Source organism: Coturnix japonica, chromosome 7, assembly GCF_054131305.1.
Source record: "Coturnix japonica strain WE chromosome 7, WE-NBRP24, whole genome shotgun sequence".
Classification (NCBI taxonomy): domain Eukaryota; kingdom Metazoa; phylum Chordata; class Aves; order Galliformes; family Phasianidae; genus Coturnix; species Coturnix japonica.
Window position 1 is genome coordinate 18,723,055 of NC_140669.1, and position 19,703 is coordinate 18,742,757.

Here is a 19,703-nt window from a genome sequence, read left to right on the forward strand (position 1 = left end):
AAAGAAGCATCATCATCAAGAACAACACAAATAATTACTTATTTATCTTCAAAATGTCACCTCCTTGCTGCTTCTCTTGTTTGGATAGAGTTTCTCCAGAGTCATCTCCTGTGACAGCTGCTTCCATATGCTGAGCTCCTAATAAATGAAAACTAAATGAGCAACATTCATTCTGGAAGCAAAGTGCACACTGTCAATTTCCAGACCTCCTTCAGTCATCTTTTAAGGCAATTTTAAAATCTTTTAGAAAGAATTAAACGCTTTAGAAATGCCCCACAGTTTGTTATTTACATGGAACTTCTCTGGGTTTGACCATCCTGCAGTACTTCCTTTAGCTTCTAATTCTGCAGTAATTTTCTGTTGTACTCTAACCAGAGTGATCAGCTGCATCCAAATTGTGAGCACATCAAATGTCCAATTCATTCACTGTTTTGTTTGAAATATCTGTGAATTAATCTTGACAGTGTTTGCTTTATGGAATCGGAGGACAACCAGGTTCATGTTTTAATAAATATAACCAATCCAAACTCTCTTTCTAGAGTGGTAGTAGCTTGCTTAGAGCTGATTTTTCCATAAATTTATTTTCACGGTGTTATTTTACCTCAGCAATGTGAATATCTGTTACAATTTTATTACCCAGGCAGTTATTATGGGACTCATTGGCAATTTCTACTTATGGCTTCGGATTTGACTACCCTGCAAAATTTTATATCATCTTCAAACTTTGTCATTTGACATGATGCATCCTTTTCCAAATTCAAGCTTCACAGAGAAAAGATGGAGAAGGGGGAAAAAAAAAAAAAAAAAAAGGATTTTTCTAACATTAGAAATGCATACATTTAAAATAAAATTCATCCTCTACTTATCTTCTTTTCATTCCTCACAGATCTTTGCTGTTTTGTGTAATAAAATTTTCAGTCTGTGGGGAAAATTAGTGACATTAAGAGTATATCTTTAATCAAATTCAGAGCAATGGTAACACTGTTTTCTAAGGTATATGCTATCTAACAAATCTTGCATTTTATTGGCTGTCTCATTTTGTTCTCCTTCATATTTCACATTTATTATATGCTCAGACATACTCCTGTTTTGTTGAGTAGGAATCTGTGTGGTCTTTGATGTAAGACATTATTTATTTGACAAGGAAATATGAGATGGTGCCCTGAATCTGCATTTAATTGATGGATAGAGAATTTTTAGCATTTCAACAAGACAGATTCTCATCCAGTGTGTCAAGGAAACAGCATTCTTTTAATCTGTCCTCCCATGAATTAAAATACACGTATATACATTTTGAGGAGTCATTTAAAATATTTTTTAGGGTAGTTAGCAGGGTTTCCATGCACGCCTGACATCCAAATGCTAAAAGTGATTGATGCTATTATCTATTTTAAGGATATTTTCAAACCTATGAGAAGTAAACACTTGATTCTGACAAGTCTTTAGTGAATATGACTTACACTATGAATGAATACTGGCTCTTGGTAGTGCACAAAGGCAAGGTATAAATACAACCCTTTTTCATCAATGCCAACTTGCTTCAAATTTGCGATTGTAATTAAACCTCTTGCCATTTAAACATCAGACAATCATCCCCATTTAAAAAACTCAAGAGGTAACTACATTATTCTTACACAACGTTTTGCACAGGACAAATCACACTGAGAGCTTTCAGAGGCTTCAGCAAAGTGTGGAGTGCCTCAACCTGATGTCTTACTCCACCTTTTGCTTGCTAGTATTTCTGTTTATTACCTGCACAGATCTTCCAGCTTACAAAGTTACAGGACGCCCTCTGTCAGAGACAGCTTTCTTTCATCACTTGTTTATCTTTGAAATCCTATACAATACCTTCCTGCTGGTGGTCCTTGCAACATTTTCATATGGAAAATAAGGACACATTTTTGGTCGCCTTTTCTGCCAGAGTTTCTGCTTCTGAAGTCGTATATTAAAAAGTTATTTTAGAGCTACAAGAATGTTGGCAAATAACCAAGTCTCTAAACAGTGCATCCAGAATTTGCCTGCTTATTTTCTTAGCAAAAGGAAGCACTAAGCATGGGAATTACACAAATGCCAGCATTTAACCTATACTTCTGCTCCCCTGGATGTCAGTAAAACTTTATCAACTTTACTGGCAGCTGGATTAGGCCACAAAACCAAAACAGAATTACTGGCAATGAGCCTAATCCTCCACCACTGAAATGACTGGGAACTGTGCCACTCAAGGCCATAGAAAACAGACTGAGATATATTATCTTCAAGCTGATGCCCTTTCTGTTTCACAGAAACAATAAACCTAGGTTATAAACAACATAGGCAACTGTAACATTTCTTTTCCGCATCACAGCAACTTCAGTAAACTCCATACAGCAGCACACAGAGTCTATTTGTTCCCAAAATATTCATACATCCATGCGTATATACATGTATTAATTTAGGAGTACTTTGATATAATTTAATCTTAAATCAGGAGATAAACTAATTTAATTTGTGCAATTCAAGTCACTGACCACACAATTTTGCTTTTGGATTTGGCTGATTTACACACTATACACCAGGAACAAGATGTCATGGCTACAACACCAACAGTTTTAGAGGACAGGTGGTATAAGATACCTATGAAATAAGAAAATAGTCCCCCAAAACTTTTGATTTCTTTCTCCACCCAGTTCAGCTACTTCCTTTCCTTCAAGAATTCAGTATAACACTCACTGACTGCAGTGGCTTCCTTCATACTTTTGTTTTTGTCTTCATCCTCACTGAATTAAGCAAATTGGATTTTTCCTAAGTAACCCTATGGATCATCACACCATTCCAGCCACTCCCATTTGCCTTTAATTCCTGCTCGGGTGCTACAGCAGGAAGGATGGTTTGAAAACTATTTATCTTTTCCTAGGACAGACCCCAAAAGACACCTATACATGTAAGTCCCTGTAGAGGCATTGGTTAATTGTAATTACCTTCTTTTTTGGGCCCTTTAGCAACGAAGTGAAATAAAACACACTCTCTTTTGCTCTGATGCTGATAAATGCCTCAGTAATTTGAATTTGTAGTACATATATAATGATAAATTCTTTTACTCTTTCATTTTCCATAATCACAGCAAGACACAAAACAGTGAAGAAACACAACCAACAGCAGTTGTATTCCTCAGAGAGTACATCATGCCAACATCTGTGTAAAACAGAACAGATAGTGCCACAGCAGCATCACAGCAGTCCTCACATAGCTCTGCCACGCTTTTGTTCAATGTCTTGATGCTGCTTGGTGAGAAGGCAGTGCAGTGCCCTAGGCTGACAATTTCAAACTTCACGGTGAACAAACAGCCATCTCCACAAGCCTAGCAGAACAGCAGCTACAGCATGGAATCTTTTTACATAGGGCCCATTGACTGCTCATTAAATGGTTAAGGGCTTTTGCCCTGTACTGATTTCAGCTCCAGTAACCCATGGAGCAACACCGTCAATAGTCAACATCAAAAGGTGCTTACTGACCAAGTCCTGAAATGTTATCTCCCTCTTCCTCTGAGTTATCTGCTAGTGAAACAAAGGTTAACAAACTCTTCCAATAACCCCTAACAAAGGTAGCCTGCGTTACAACCAGTGTCAAGACTATGCTTGTACAACTGTCTGAGAAGCAAATTCTCTCCATTTCTATGATAACTTACAGAGCTTTCAGAGATCAGACTGGAAAACCTGCTAGTCTTCATATATGCAAAGGTTGCAAAATTACAGTCCTACTCCAAAATTAAAATAAAAACGGAGAGGTAATACACAGCAACAGCCTCCTTCTGTTCTAAACAACCTCCCTCTCATTTTTACCTTGCTTGCAAATTTATGCAATAAAGTAATTTACATTTTTTATCTCCGATGTCTTTATATCTTTCAGAAGAGAACTACTCTCCTTGTTATCTTTATTCACTGCTGCAGAATAAAAAACAAAAAAGGAAAGAAAAAAGATAATGTCCATTACTTCATAAAACAATGCTGTTTTAAAGCTTTCATTTCAGAGCTAGTGTTAGGCTGTGATGAATTGCTGAATGGCTGATTTCCTGACACTCTTTCTTACTAACCTTTCCTGACAGCTTCTGGATTGCTCTACCTGGTAATTTGTACTATAGTAATGGCTACAGTGAGATGTCTCTTAACTATTTCCCTTATTTTTAACAAGATTCTTAACACCCTCTGTAGGTGACAAAATGCAATTACAGACATGAAGTGTCCCCTCGAGGCCGGCTGCTCGCAGATGCCACCAGTACTTTAATAGTGTAACTGTTACAAAAAAATATATATGAAAACAAAGAATCAGATTCTCTAAACATCCACTTCAAATAAAAATTTAATTAAAAGTTATGAAGGCATTTTATTGATTAACAATCTTAGTAATTAAATAGTGTAGCTGACATTTTTTTTTTGGTTGGATTTGTTCTTCCTTGGAGATCTCTAATTGTTGTATGGCTTTACATTTATTGATAACTCTGTTTGATGAATACAGATGCCACCTTTTATGGTAGTCGTTGACAGAGTAATCATATTGTGAGAAACACCAGGCTTATGTAGTAACAGCTGTTGCAGTTATACATGCTGATATCCACTGGGAAAATGTGTTTGCTGCTATCATGGGTACACAATAAATGGAAGGTGCAATAAAGCACAAGCTAACATTTTGAAAATCCTTACAACTCTAGGAACTTTATTGCAGATTACAAGCACTTTGATCTCTGTCCAGTACTTAAGTCTTAATTATCAGACTAATTGCACAGACTATGTTCATTTTCAGTGGTAATCCTTTTGTGATTAGCTTCTGTGTTCAATAACTGACTTATCCTTTAATTAAAAGGACTATTAACCTTAAGGCTGCTGCTGTAGCTTGGGATTAAACCTATACAGAGTTAATATTTAATATCATTGTAAAAGCCTTTGGTGAAAGGTATAGAATGAAAACAGTAATTCCCTCCTTTACTGTAACTTGCTTTAAGAGAGAGCCTCATTATATATCAGTATAACGTATTTCACTTTGACATACTACTAGCTTAAATCCATTAAGGATATGCAGGAATATGTAAGCACTTTGAGCCCTTTCCTCATTTACAGGCAGGGCATACTCACATTGGACATTACACAGTCATGATCAGTGGCTGATCTGCAAAAGAAAGATGGGAACAAGCATTTAAGGTTCTGCTTTTTGTAGCATTAAAGTATGTCTGTATTACTGAAGTAGGCAGTTCTATTACTGCTTATGTGACAGTAGGAAATCAGTTCAGGAAAAGAGAAATGCTACGTGAAATGTGCTATGTGGGAAAGGGCTTTGTTGTTTTGTCCAGGGCTTCCGCAGTCCAACAGTTTGAAAAACTAAGAAGCAAATCCAGAGTCATCAGTGCCCAAATGCACAGACTGCCAAAAAGCCAGGTGCTGCTAGGGGAAGCACTTCGAGTGTTTTCTGGTTTGGCATCTGGGTCCTGATATGAACAGCCATGCCTAACGTCTGCCTGCAACTTAAGGTTTGATTGATGCAATTAATAACATCTTCCCTTTTGCCTCTATTTATTTATTCTCATAACGTCCCCCTCATACAGCTAGTAAAATACTGCATGCAGTTCAAAAGCAGGCTAAGTGCAAAGTCCTAACATCTGCTCTCCTCAGTATTCACATTGACTCATGTCATGGTGTGGAATCTTGTTACTAAGTGATCAAATTAGTAGCATTAGAATCAGTTTTCCACTAAACTTGTTTGCTTATTCTTTATACAGTTAATTTGTTGCTAAGATGTAACAACTGACTAGATGCTATTAACGAATGGTAAGAACGATTAACCAGCTGCTCAGACAAATTGAATGGGAAAATGCATCATCTCCCACCTATATTTAGGTCGGCAACAGTATCTCTATTATTTCAGTGGGACTTTGATTTAACTTTCTAGGAACATAAAGCAACATTGCCTGCATACAAGTATGTTACTTCATATTACATATTCTTTCAGTGGGTTATTTTTCTTGTACTACTCAAATGATATAATATACAGTGAGGGTGACACAACCATACTCTTGCCTGAATGGAGATAAAATAAACACTATCTGAAATCAGTAGAGGTAACTTCTGGCCTATGATGGGGAGCATCTGGCTCTAGAATAACTATCTGGTGTTAAGTGCTGACAGTGCAATTGGATCTTTACAAGACATAAATACAAGGGACCTCCAAGCCTAACATTAGCCTGAGAAGTGAGACAGTCCAGCCTGCCTGGATGGAGTGTGATGGCATGAGAAGCACATCCACCCTTTTCCTAAGACAACTGAAGAATACAAACAGAAATTTCTCCCATTAGATATAGAACAAGAAGCCAAAGTACTCTGCACTGGATTTCCATGTATGGAGTGGTCACATACTCTGTAGATTCCAAGCCATGTTTAAGGCTACTGCATTCCAGCAACTCAGTTAAAGAATTGTGGACAGAAATGGACACGGCCACTTCACAGAGGAATCATAAGTACCATAATGGATACAAATTACTGCCAAAGGTACCTGGTGCTGGAATTAGCTAGCCACAAGAGCAAAGAGACCCATTATATCCTTCAGCTACGTAACATGAAAATAAAGCACCAGGATGCTTGCAGTCAGGGAAGCAGATTCTATTCTTCCATCTTTTTGTGATGATAAAGACAGAGCATTAGGCTACCCAAAATAACTCATTCAGTCTTGCTAATGCCGCATACACAATCCACAAGTGAAATGGGAACACAGATCAAAATAATGCTACAAAAGTTTCTAATGTACAGACAATTAGGATGGTCCCAAATAATTGCTCCCCTAAAGTCACAATACACACTGAAGGATATGCACTTTATTATTACTTCCCAAGGCAAAGTTTTGACTGTGTGCACAATTGTGCCCAAGCTCCATCCATCAGCCTGAATCTTGAGGTTAACAACAACAACAAGCTATAATGTTTTTAAGTGTAAAGGAAAAACCTTGTTTTATTATAGTTTAATTTAATTTACAGGGCTATTTACCTGTCCATGAATGGTAAAAATTCATCATTTTCAGCAGGTGTAAGACCTCTGGAAAAACAAACATACAAACCTTTTGGTACTATTATTAAGAAAACCAAAATCTACTTTTTCACCTACAGTCATCACAACATCATGAAAACATCTGCTGCAACTGACTTGTCCTCAATTAACACAGTGTAGTCTAATCACTACCCAAGAAACACCTGATAATGGATAGGAAACAACTCTGCAAACAGAAAAGTCTCCAATTTTGTTGTGAGTTGGGTGTTGTTTTTTAAATTTGTTTTGTGTGAATAGTTATACGAGAAACAATTCAATATCATTTTCATTTCTATCATAGACAATGATATTATATAAGCATTCATCTGTATGTGACCTTTCATACCTCTAAACTAGCTGACATCCATTCAACTATTTTTATCAATCTATTGCTCTGTCCTACTACATCTCCATAGTTCTTTGGACAAAATTCCATGGCAGCATGATATTAAGAACACCTTTAACATTAAACACGTATGTACTGACTAAGTAAGCCTTCTACAGGCCTAGTAGCATTACTAGAGTGAGTCACAAAGACTCAGGAATACCGGTATATTTCAGATGATAGCACAAAAGTCCTACATGCTTATTAGAAGTTTAAAAGCATTGTGAAGTACAATTAGAGCATGTCAGGGCTTACTATAAACATAGAAGTGAATAAAAGAATTAAAACAAGTGGACAGGTTGTTATCTGGAAATCATTAAGTTCAAACTAGAAAATATTGATGAGCTCTACATTTGAAACAGGAGCTAGCTGTTGCAAATACATTGCTTATCTACCAAAGTTGTAAAATACTGGCTGTACAGTAGCTTTAACTGAATGTTTTAATAGATTATAATTGGGCATTTTCATCTAGATGCTTCCACATCAACAGCGGCTCTTGGGCAAGCAGCCTTATGTTGCTGAATTCTGATTGCCAGTTTCCACTGGCTGGGATGCAGTCCCTTCACATGTACTTAAAGCAGAATCAGTTGCCTGTCAATGTTCCAGTAGCTGCCAGTACTTAGCTTTTATACACTGATAAGCATCTATTTCCATTTTTCTGATAATCTTACTGTTTCTGTGATGTCATCAGAGCAAGTCAGAACAGAAAATGTCAGTGGTACAGTGATGTACTGTATGTAAAGTAAGCCATTAAAAGAAAAATAATAATTAAACATTCAAATGAGCAAGCTTGCCAAGGCATGGGAAGAGCTATTCAGCCATCTCCAGGGATAATTATTTTGCTATTCCCATCATAAATGATGAATTTCACCCCCACCGAATTGGCCCAGAGTGGTACAGCACGTATTGCACAAGGGAGCTTAGCCATGTTTGGACAGACCAGTGGGAGTTTGGTTGAATATAGATTTAATGACTAACACTAAGCATATCTTCTGAGTACCAAATCTTGCTTATTCTGCCTTCTAATTTATCTATCATCTGTTATATAGAAATATGTACAATTTAATTATAATCTTCAGATGTTTAAGACCTTCTGAGTGAAATAAATTAAATTGTCAAAAGCATTATAACAAAACCATCAAGTACCACAAATGAAACAAAGAATAGTCTCAAGATTCAGACAAATCTTCTGAAACCAAATTCCTATGACTATTCACAATGGAAAAGAAGGGAACAGGAAAAAGAGAGAGACAACAAAACAAGCAATGATGTACTCCCACTAATTAATCAGTTAGTCAGCTGCAGTTACTGCAGAATATACCTTTAGATTAAAAGAGAAAGTCAGAGACTGAATCAGGTGAGCTTCAGCAATGAGATCCACAGTTGGGCAGGTCAGCAAGTGTCCTCTGCAGAGCAAGAGAAACATCTCCTTGTCAGATCTTGCACTTTGCTTAGGAACAGAGCAATCAGAAGTCATCCAACACTACCAGCTATATTTTCTTACATTTTTCTCCAGCCCCCCTCTTTAAAAATATAACTAATGTCCCTTCAGGTAACTTCAGAGTGTGTCAAACTGCTTCACGTGGCCTGAAGCTCTTCACAAACCAGCAGAATCAGCAGGATTCAACACACTTAGCACAGACAAACATATTGTCAGTATTTTCATTTTGTGATCACCACAGTGATTTCTGTATTTCCATCTGTGATGCTTACAAAAATAGTGATAAGAAAAATCTGGAATTTCTGCATCTCCAGCCAATACTACTCATTTCTTCATCACTACATTTTTACAGAAGTTTGGTATCTCCAACAGGTGGGGTATCAAACAACTTGCTCTTTTCAACAGCTCGGTTCCCATTCTAAAACACTGTTAGTTTCATATCACCATTTGAATTTCACAAATATAATTTATTGTTTTCTTTTTAAAATAGAGGGCGGGGGGAAGTCACGTCATTTTTTTATTAAGTCTACAATGCTGCTCTACTTGCAGTGTATTCCTAGAGACATTGTATTGATTGAAAGTGAACTGGCTAACCCGAGATGTAAACAATGACCGGCATTGGCCTTAACCCATGTGGTTAATATCACTGATTTGTCATGCTGAGTGATGTGAAAAGAGAAACAATTGGTTGTTGATTATTGAACAGCTCAACACAGGGCACATTTGGCATGTCAGACAAGAGTCTATTCTAATGAGCTAGAGCTGCAGCCAATTACTTAAGAGTCAGTGCCTCTTCTACAAGCTATTCTGTACATCTTCAAGGTGTTTAACTAAATTCCAGATCAGTAACAGATTGCAAATAAGATGTTTAGTCTTAAGAACCTGTGCGTATACACTCCTTTAACATCATCTCACATGCACCTGTCTGCTAATGGAGCCTTTCACTCTCTGGTGATAAATAATTAACGTACAGTAGAGCAGACAGCTTAAGGAATGCTACACTCTTTGTAGAGTGTGACAGACTAGTGTAGTTGAAACATCCCCTAGTAGTTTTTATTTATGGGATTTAAGAATGAACATTATCAACTGATAGAGAAGAGGTCTCTGATCTTAGGTGCCCATTGTAATGGCACTTTTTCAGCTCATGGTTCAAAAGGCCGGGACTAACACCATTACCCTCAAAGATATATTTTCAGATTTTTAGTCACTGCTGCTCAAGAATTGTTTTAACTGTGAGTACATTAATAGAACAGTTTCACTTCAAATACGTTTAGGTCATTTCAAACTTTATACAGGTTGATCTAGAACATCTAACCTGCTCATGCAATTGTGGGATCCTTGGTGATAACAGCCTATATTTTGTGTCCAGACTACAGCAAGAGAATGTTTTCCAGTTGTCTATGCGTTTTGTTAGATCAAAACAAATAACATTCAGGGGTGAAGTCATCTGATAATTTCTGAGAGAAAAGACTAACTAGAAAAAAAAACTAACATCACATTGCTGTGGGGACACATACTTCTCATAACGTTGGTAGCTATGGATTATGTTCCAAATAGATATTGAAGTAAAGCTTTGACTATCAAAGCATTTTTGATTCTTATTCTTTGACATTACAGAGTGAGAACATTTGTTCTGGAAGCTCCTTTCCCTGTAGTTTTAGTATGCCTTCCAGAGAGTCAGCGATAACAGAAAACCTCATTCAATTTGAGAAACTTTTTACCAGAAATTCTTCCTCCGGCAGTTACATTGCTTTCCACCTTACAGTTAAATTCTATAAACAGTTCTTAAATTGAATGGTGAATAAATCTGAGCCTTTGTGAGCTAGATGGATCTAAATAGGCTCTGTGACTAGGAAATTAAGGGTACATCAGTATTGTTTCTGGTTTGGGCACATATGCAAAACAGCATGCTGCTACATACAAACATGCACAAAAAATACATATCTACTTTTGTCAAAGAGAGGAGGCAATCTATATATATTTTACAACTAAAAACCTACTTTAGTTCACTTGCTGCAAACAAGTTATTTAAGGTATGCCCACACTATAACCATGTGTATTAAATTTAACACTCTTCCAATTTTCCTATCCTTTCTCTACACAAACAGCACATGAAAGACTCTTTTAAAAAACACGTTTGTAATAATATGTTTTGCATTCTGTGGTTAAAGGACCTTTATACATTTCTCCTGATGAAATATTTGCTGCCTCCAATCACCTGGGGAACATTACCTTGATGAAGCCACTGAAATATGCTCCATCAGTCTCAAAGGGCTTCCCTAGCCAACTTTTCACCCTCTTCTTGCCAATTAAGCTGCCACATTATGTATGATAGTGAGGGTCACTTGTTTTTTCCAAGTGTTATTCTGAATTGGTGAAGATGACAGAAGCATAGCAGCCTAGTGAATAATTAGAATGGATCTTAGAGCCCCAAACCCCAATCCTACACTGCCACATAGTACCTGTTTTTTACCTCAGCTTTTCTTCTTCTGGTAGAGTGCATATATTTTTGTCAGGAAAACTACTTTGGTATTCTGCACTGACTGTCATTGTTTTATATTAAAAAGTTACCAGATAAAAATCAACTAGAGAGATTTTGTTGAAAAATATATAACTAGAAGGAAATTTGTTTTTGCAAGGCTTACTTCCACAGAGTAAACACGACATCTCTCCTGGATCCTGCAACGTTAACTACACTGTATCCAGCAACTACATATGATCCTTCAAATTGATAATTTACATACTTCAGTTTATGGACAAGTTAAAATATAAAAAAAATAACAATCCTTAATAGTTTAAGATCAAGAAGTGCTACTCTATCATTCTAAAGTAGTATTCCCCACTGCAGTCAATGACACCTAATAACTTATTAAAACTTTCTTTTTTTCTTTTAATTACCAGAATTTCTGTACAGTTTGACCACTGAACAATCTCAGAATAACCACAGAAAACACAGAACTTAGTGGGAGCAAGATTTAATAGTGGCAGGCAGTGACAAATAATTGCAATTGTAAAGACTTTCCAAGAAGAAGAAAGTTACCTTAAATGCTCAGGATTCATCCACCACCTAGGACATTTAACAAGAGGGCTCAAAGGGAAAATTACTAACACTGGATGAAATTCTTAATGAAAGAGCAGAGTGCCTCAGCTCGGCTAGCTTCCCTCATGCAGCTACTAACATCTTACTGCAGCAGTGATTGCCAGAAACAGAGGAGAAAGGGGACAGTGGTGGACACCTGGGAAAGACCTTTCTCTCTCCTTCCTTCCCCTCATCTTTCAGGTTGGGACAATGCCATACCTCATGACCAAAGCCCTTAGCTGCACCTTCATTCAGTACAGGGTGAACAAACCAGAATGTTTGTCACCAAGAGCTTGCAAAATAAAAAGTACAAAAATATCAAGTCTTCAGAAAACTCTCAAGTGCCTTCTACTTCTTTCTTTTAAGATTTATCCACGCAACTTTCCCCAGACTCACATTGTTCTTCCTTACATTCTTCCTTAACCCCTACCCAATAAGATTTCCAGCTATGAGCAAATTGCTTCTTCTCAACTCTGCTGGAAACAGCATGATTCATTATGTGCAGAAGTCGATGGGAAGCACAGAGTGGATGCTGCAGACCACACACAGAGGTTCTGGACAGATTACAGTTGAATCACAGCTTAGACCTCAGGTCCATACCTGCTTCAACCTGCTGAGAGCTGCACTGACTCACCCAGCCTAAAATATACAGGAAAAGGTCCTCTTGTTAGGTGTGCTACGCTAAGGCTATTTCATTCAGTGAGTTCTCCCTTTTCCCTAAAATTTTTGATCAGCATCCTTCTGACCAGGCCATTTCAGAACTGCTTTCCATGCAGCAGATCACCCTCTCCAACTCAGGTTGCAGTTTCATTTTTGTTTCCCTCCCTTCTTAATACAATTCAATGAAATGAATGACAGCAGTACAAAAACTCAGTGCAGACAAAAAAAAAAAAAAAAAAAAACAAACCCAAAACCACAAGAATTCCAGAGCAGTATTCATATACTGGTCCTTTAAGATACTCTGAAATGGCACAGTAAGGGCAGTAGGAAGCAGGTAACTTGGATATAATGTTTATTTTAGAGTTAGTGATAAATCACTGTGAGATAATAATGGGAGCATATGTCTCCAACAGCTTTTCAGAAAAGGTGTTCTATTCTAAATGTAAACTAGTGGACCAAAGAGATAGTGAAGATTTATTTCCACTTCCCTGGCAGAAATAGATTTCTTTCCTTAGCATATTAATGGCGATACATTAAAAATGTTTACAAAATACCATCACTTGAAATTATGGAACGAATGTAATTAAATTGCATACAGGCCCTTAGGGCTGCGAACACCAGCTTAAGCATTAGTGAGACAGATTGCAAGCTAGAAGTCTGGTTGTTTCTCTCATGCTGGGGAGAAATGGAAATAGTATCACAGCTGAGAGCTCTACCACTGCACTAAATGTAGCACTGGAGTATGGCAGAGAGGAAAACTCTCAGTGATAGTGAGAACCAACTGAAAATGCTGCCAACATGAGCAGCACTGCCAATTTGTATCTCCAACCAAGGTTATCCAGGAGAACATTTGCCATCATTTTCCAAGCAGCTTATGTTGTAGTTGCTAGGGTTAGACTGAAAATGGCCTTGCTTGAAAAGGAAACAAAACCAAGAGGGTAAAAAGGATCTTTGTCTGAAACTCTCCCAGTTTGGCACACTGGACTTGTAACTGCTGGAGTGCCCCTTGGATCAAGAAGCCTGACCAAGAGCTCATGGCTCACGTTCAGAACAAATAGCTGCCACTTGTAGGCTCAGAAGCTAAAAAACATGGAAACTGGGAGAGAGAAACTGTTTATACATGATATATCTACTTCTGCATAATGTTGTTGATGGCATCTAAATTTTCTTTTGAATTTTACAGTACCTGTAATTAATGTGGCAGTTCTTATTTTCTTCAGCTCCCACCTAGAGTCTTCTGGGGAATATCATTACAGAGAAAACCTGTGAAGCAGTGTCTGAGTCTATCTAAAAAAAATATGGAAGTGTGAATGCATATGTTCTTATAGACATGACCTCTGTTAGACATCTCTGCAGAACTAGATGGTGGGCAACATTTAGAGAATGACTTACTCATACAGAATAAAAAGAAGTTTTCTGCAGAGATATTGAAGAACATGCTCTCACAATTAAGACAAAGCCATCAAACTGAAACAAAGCAGCTCAGCAACAAGTAACTCATTAAAGAAAATGCTCTCCACAAGTAAACAAATTTCTGTTAATCATTTTTCATTCTTTATAGGTTGTGAATAATGCACATTCCAAAGGTGTCAGCTACACGTACAATTGGAGCCAAAAGATCTACAAGAAGGGCAGGACGTGCCGGGAATAGGAGGCCTCAGCTTTAACTTTGAGCTTTTTGCTGCACATCTATTGTGTACTTCTCAGTAAGTTGGTGCTTTTTTGTACTCATGTATAAACTGGGAAAAGTAATGCTTATGAGCCTGTACTTCTGGACTATCTTGCTGCTTAAATAATTAATGCTCAAGCAGTGCTTTAAACAGGATGTCTTTCCAAGGTTTGCCTAGAGAGAATTGTTCCATATTGCCTAAGAATGAGCTTTCTGAAGCATCCACAATTAATTCACATTTAATCTCTCTTTTTCTGTCTATCTGCACGTACAGTAAAAGGTAATTTCAAAGCTGAATGTTTTAATGGCAGTAATCTCTGCTGAACTCCAATGGCAGTGATTCCTTCATTAAGCACTTGTCCCACTTCCTGGGAAGAATCCACCCAATGGGATTAGGGTTCAGTGTGAACATTATGTGATAATGTAGTCAAAGTTTCTACAATATAGCGTGTACCCCAAAGTCCCTAAGGCAATGATGCTTTATTCAATTCAAGATATGAACACCAGGCAGACTGGCATTGACTCACACAGTGAGCAGTGAGGCTAAAAGCTGACATTAAGTATTTCCTTTGTTCCCTGGAAGCGTCCATCCAATGAAACTGGAGTTTCATATAAAAGGTACATAAGAAAGTGTTATGAAATATAATGCAATGCAAAATTCCCTGACACAGTACAGGCTAACAAAAGGTCAAGTTTACAGTTTCATCAACTCCCAGTTGCATACACTAATATCAGGTACACGTGAACAGCTGAGTACTGCAGGCAAACACTTTATAGAGAGTGTAGATAACACCATAAGAGTTTCATAATATATAATAGGCCTTTTTACAGCCAGCCCTCATCAAGCAGTCAGTGCCTTTCTGTTTCTTTGATAAAAAGTTGCAAGTGCCCTTTCCGCCTTCTTCCCATAAGCACCCATAAAGGGTTGCAACCATGGACTGCCTTCTCCTTGGGCTGATATTACCCATGGCCAACGGTGTAATGGGCATTTCAGTGTTTTACTTCCTGGTCTAAACTCAACTTCCAAGCTACAGTTCCCTTGATATTTAATTGCTTTCCAATATGGTCTGTCAGAGTCTTCATCAGGCCAGTATACACAGACCAAACTGCAGAGGCAACAAAGGAACGGTGTATGTGAGAAACTGATCTGCCAGCACCCCTTATTTAGGGAAAGAGTGGACATATGCAACTAAACACCACACCCCAAATTCCATCTTCTTGTATCAGAGCTTTCTATGCTTGTAACCATCATTGATTTTAAATAAGTTTGTGATCCAGAAGATGCATCATACACTCAATGTCCACCAGGACAACAAAGCTCCCATCTGAAGTTATGAGCATAGGGCAGAAAAGCCAAACAGAAACATTAAAGTATGTATAAACTGCATAATTAAATCATGACAGTTTACGTATTAGAAAAACTACTATAAAGACAAAAGCTGAATGCTTCACCAGGATCCACTGACTTAAGAGAGAATCTAAAATGCTCTCCTGGAACCCACACTACCAAGTGTCTTACCAACCACTGCTCTTCCTGGATCCACAGGGAAACCTTTTGGCATGGATCAGAGGATGAACACTGAAGACCAGAACACGCTGTTCTAGACTACTTATCACCACTTTCCTGAAATGCTTTTACACTTAATGCCTCAAAATCTTTTGTATCAAGGGCAACCAGTTGGCACTCAAGTGAGAATGAGCCCCAAAGGGCTCTTTTCAATTAACAGGGGCACTTATCACAGCACTCCAAGAGGGGTAGCTTCTACTTAATAACGAATACATCAGCATACAGCTACAGAAAAGAGAATGAGAGCAACGGTAGTACATAAGAGGTTTTCCACATAAACAGCAAAACTAAGGAGGGAAAAAATCACTTTACATTTTTATATGTTCAGTACTCTCCTTTAATTGTTGTTTAAAGACTTTTAAAATTGCACACTGCAAGATCACTTACTGTTAATAACAGTACTACTTTGATTTTCCTTGTTACAGCATCAGCACCTTGATGTTGAATAGTTTTTAATGATACATTCTCATACAAGCTCATTCTTGTTTCATGATATAGCTAGCATCTGTAAGATGATAGCAAAAAATGAATAACATTCTAATGTTTTTTTAAAAAGAATATTAGATTATTTGTGGAAGTAATAAAAAACCAAAAACACCCTTACCAGTCTTAGTCCTTGGTAAATAAAACGTTTTCAGGCTTCTCCAGGTATTTTAGAAAGACGCTTAAACGCTTTCCAGGATCCTTAGAAGAACACATTCTCTTTTCTGCATACTCAGCACTGCAGAAATTGAGCAGGAAAAAGACTACTTTACACTTTCACAGCACTACTATCTCACTTTAACAGGAGGACCAAACCCTCTGACCAGCTTTTCTTATATAAGACTTTAGGACTGCTGTTCCTCATTTAGCCTTATTTCAAGGACAAAAGGTGCTAGGTGAAGTCAGGTGGCAGCACTTAACTTCTAATTAACAGGGCTCCTTCCACACCCAGGTTTTACCTCCATCAAACAAATACAAAGTGCCAATGCACTAAGTTCCATAGAATGACCATAGAAGTAAATACTTCTGTCTGTTAAAAGTATGTGTCAAATTTAGGTGTTAAGTTCTGATGCTAATCAGAGTAAAAACAGAGATCATTAAGTAAGCCCTAGCATTTGTGCTTTACAGTGGCAGTGCAGTTCAACTGACTGGGACAGAAAAAACTTAAAAATTATGGCCTCTGAGCCAGGCCTTGGACAGGTCCAGAAAGAAGGTAGATTAGCTACTCCAAAAAAAAATGAAATAAGGTCCTCTTGCAGCAATAAAAATAGAGCTGATTTCAGATAAAATAGCTTTACATTTAGGGTCAGACCCTTCTGAATGAAGTTGGGACACTCAGGGTGCAAGCACTGGAGCACACACTTTCTTGTAGTGACTCATTTCCTCTAATTCACATTTCCCAGGTCTTAGTGATTCAGCCAAGGCAGTTCTAGAATTTCAAGACTCAGCCCTAAAGCCACAGGTGGTATCTAAGGTAGGTCAGTCCAACATAGGCCAGCTGGCTTTGGAAGTCATTGCCCCCATCTCCATATGGCTGGACATATTTGGCCATCTCTTCTACCCCCAAAGCATGTCCAGTGAGAAGGTCTGGTCTGGCTGTACTATGCTCCTTAGAGCTCTGTGCACCTTTGTTGTTCTGAGCATCCTTTGTCCTGCTTTGACTGTCATTCATATTTGTTCCCTGGAGTACAAGTAGTTGGACATTACCAAATGAAATGTGGAAACATCAGACAATACTTCACTCCTGTAAAGGATGTAAATATGCTATTTGGAGTATATCCGCAGCTATAGAAAACAGTTCATCCGAGTATAAACTCACAATGGTAGATGATGCATTTCCAAAAAACACTTCATTCTTGCATGCCAACAAGGAATCCTAACTTAATCTCCAGTGATAATTTTATCTACCAGTTTATAGAATTAAAAAAGTGGAAAAAGAACTTCCTCTTCCATTTTGTGACCTTAAAACAAAAAATATTGCCAATGAGAAGTACCAGAGTACTTAAAAACTGTCACACAGAATCACAGAATCACAGAATTGTAGGGTTGGAAGGGACCTCTAGAGATCATCGAGTCCAACCCCCCTGCCAAAGCAGGCTCCCTACACCAAAGCTTTGCAGGTCAACTGAAAATGCTATTTTGAAAATAAAATTGTTTACAACAGCATAAAATGTACCCTATTTTAAGTGAGTTACATGAAGTTATGATACATCTATATCACGCTTTGGAGACTCCATAGAGAGGTGTGTGTAAGAAGACTTGTGTATTTTCTGAACATTTGGATATCTAGTTTTGATCACTGTTGTACCTTTTCTCATTCTATGTTCCAGTGCTCCTTTGAGGCTACTCATGTACCATACTGGCTTCAAGTGGTACATCTGTTCCTTCATTATGCTCTGCTCAGGTCTTTAAATACCTGGAGCAAACCCCAGACTCCAGATTTACCTATTTTAATATAGCTAAACTATCTCTTCTCTACTTGGCAGTCACTGTTATTGCACAGACTTTGTAGTTGAAGGTCATAAATTTTATTTTGTGCCCAATAAATGCACTCTTTCAATAGGTTAATGCTTGTGTGCTGCAATTATTTCAAACAGGTGGGCACTCTGACACTCTCCATTAGCCAGTCTGCAACACACAAATGTATTGATCAGGCCCAAGATGCACTCCTGACTTGTGCTAATCAATGTATCAGTTCTCCAAGGGTTTTTACAGTGTAATGAGCAGGAAATATAAACACCACGGCTAAGTTTCTCTCTCTTCAGGGAGCAACTGAGTGCACTTATAGAAGAGCTGATGTACTGATTCGCAGCAAAGTGAAATGACATCTACAAATAAAATTTTAATCTTAAGTATGCAGGTAAAGCTTTGAAGAAGACTGATATGTAAATTTGCAAAGTTTGCAGAATTACAGTGCTTAATTTACAGCTGTGGAGCTAATGTGCAATCGTACCTTTTGTTGGAAGTTTTCCAGACGTAACCAGAGCTCAATATGGCTTCAGACCCACCAAGGAAGCCAAATGATGCAACAGGAGAAAAGAAAAAGATCAGGAATTAGTAGTTTCAAGCAATAGTCATTCATATTTATAAGTCCAACACTGTTTGCTAATACTAGCAAAGCTATTCTCTGCATGTAGTCACTGAAGTGCAGCTTGCAGAAGAATCACATTATAAACATATTACATTCAAATTTAGAGTGAAGGTTGGGGATCTTTTTTTCACATTAAATATGTTGAGCCATTGTCCATTGGACCTTTCATTAAATATTACCTCCAGTCATCTGCATCATTTTCTACCTTTAGTAAAGTTCTGTGTTGTCTCTGATAAGATGGCAGGTAGAGGGCATTGACAGGCTACAGTTAGGATTCTGGGTCAGTACGAATCAGTGTTAACCCCAGGGAGGTCACAAGATGTGTCTGGGGTTACTTGAGGTTTAGGCAATGCAGGAAAAATGATGCAGAGATAAAAAGTCCTCCAAAACCTCTTGCTTATGGCGTGCCAACTAACCTGGACTAGGTGACAAAAAACATATATATTGTTATCAACCCCTTCAGTATTTACTGTATTCCCACAGTTACATCCATCTTATAATGATAGGATGAGGAGTCTATAATTCTCTTTTTCTTTTAGATCTCAAAGTACATGCACTAAATCTGACTGTTAAGCTCTTATATGTCTTTAAGCCCAAAATACCTGAATCAGGCATCTTGAGATACAGGAATCCTTATTTTGCATAAATCTACAGCTAAATGCTGTCACCAGCTGACCCATTTCTCATTGTCCACTCAATTTCATGAACAAAACTCCTTCTGAGAGGCACAAATGGAACCTAGGAATTCTTAATCCCAACATTCAATGTGTAATCCACTGGCACAGC

At 37.8% G+C, this 19,703-nt stretch overlaps 1 long non-coding RNA gene across 1 annotated transcript; it reads right to left on the bottom strand.

Annotated features, from left to right (window-relative positions):
* On the bottom strand, nt 1–8,838 carry LOC146760100 (uncharacterized). The gene is made up of 3 exons (XR_014947990.1): nt 8,750–8,838; nt 7,005–7,052; nt 1–138 (listed from the first exon to the last, which is right to left on the bottom strand). It is a non-coding gene; the product is annotated as an uncharacterized LOC146760100 (long non-coding RNA).
* Between the last annotated feature and the right edge of the window lie 10,865 nt (nt 8,839–19,703).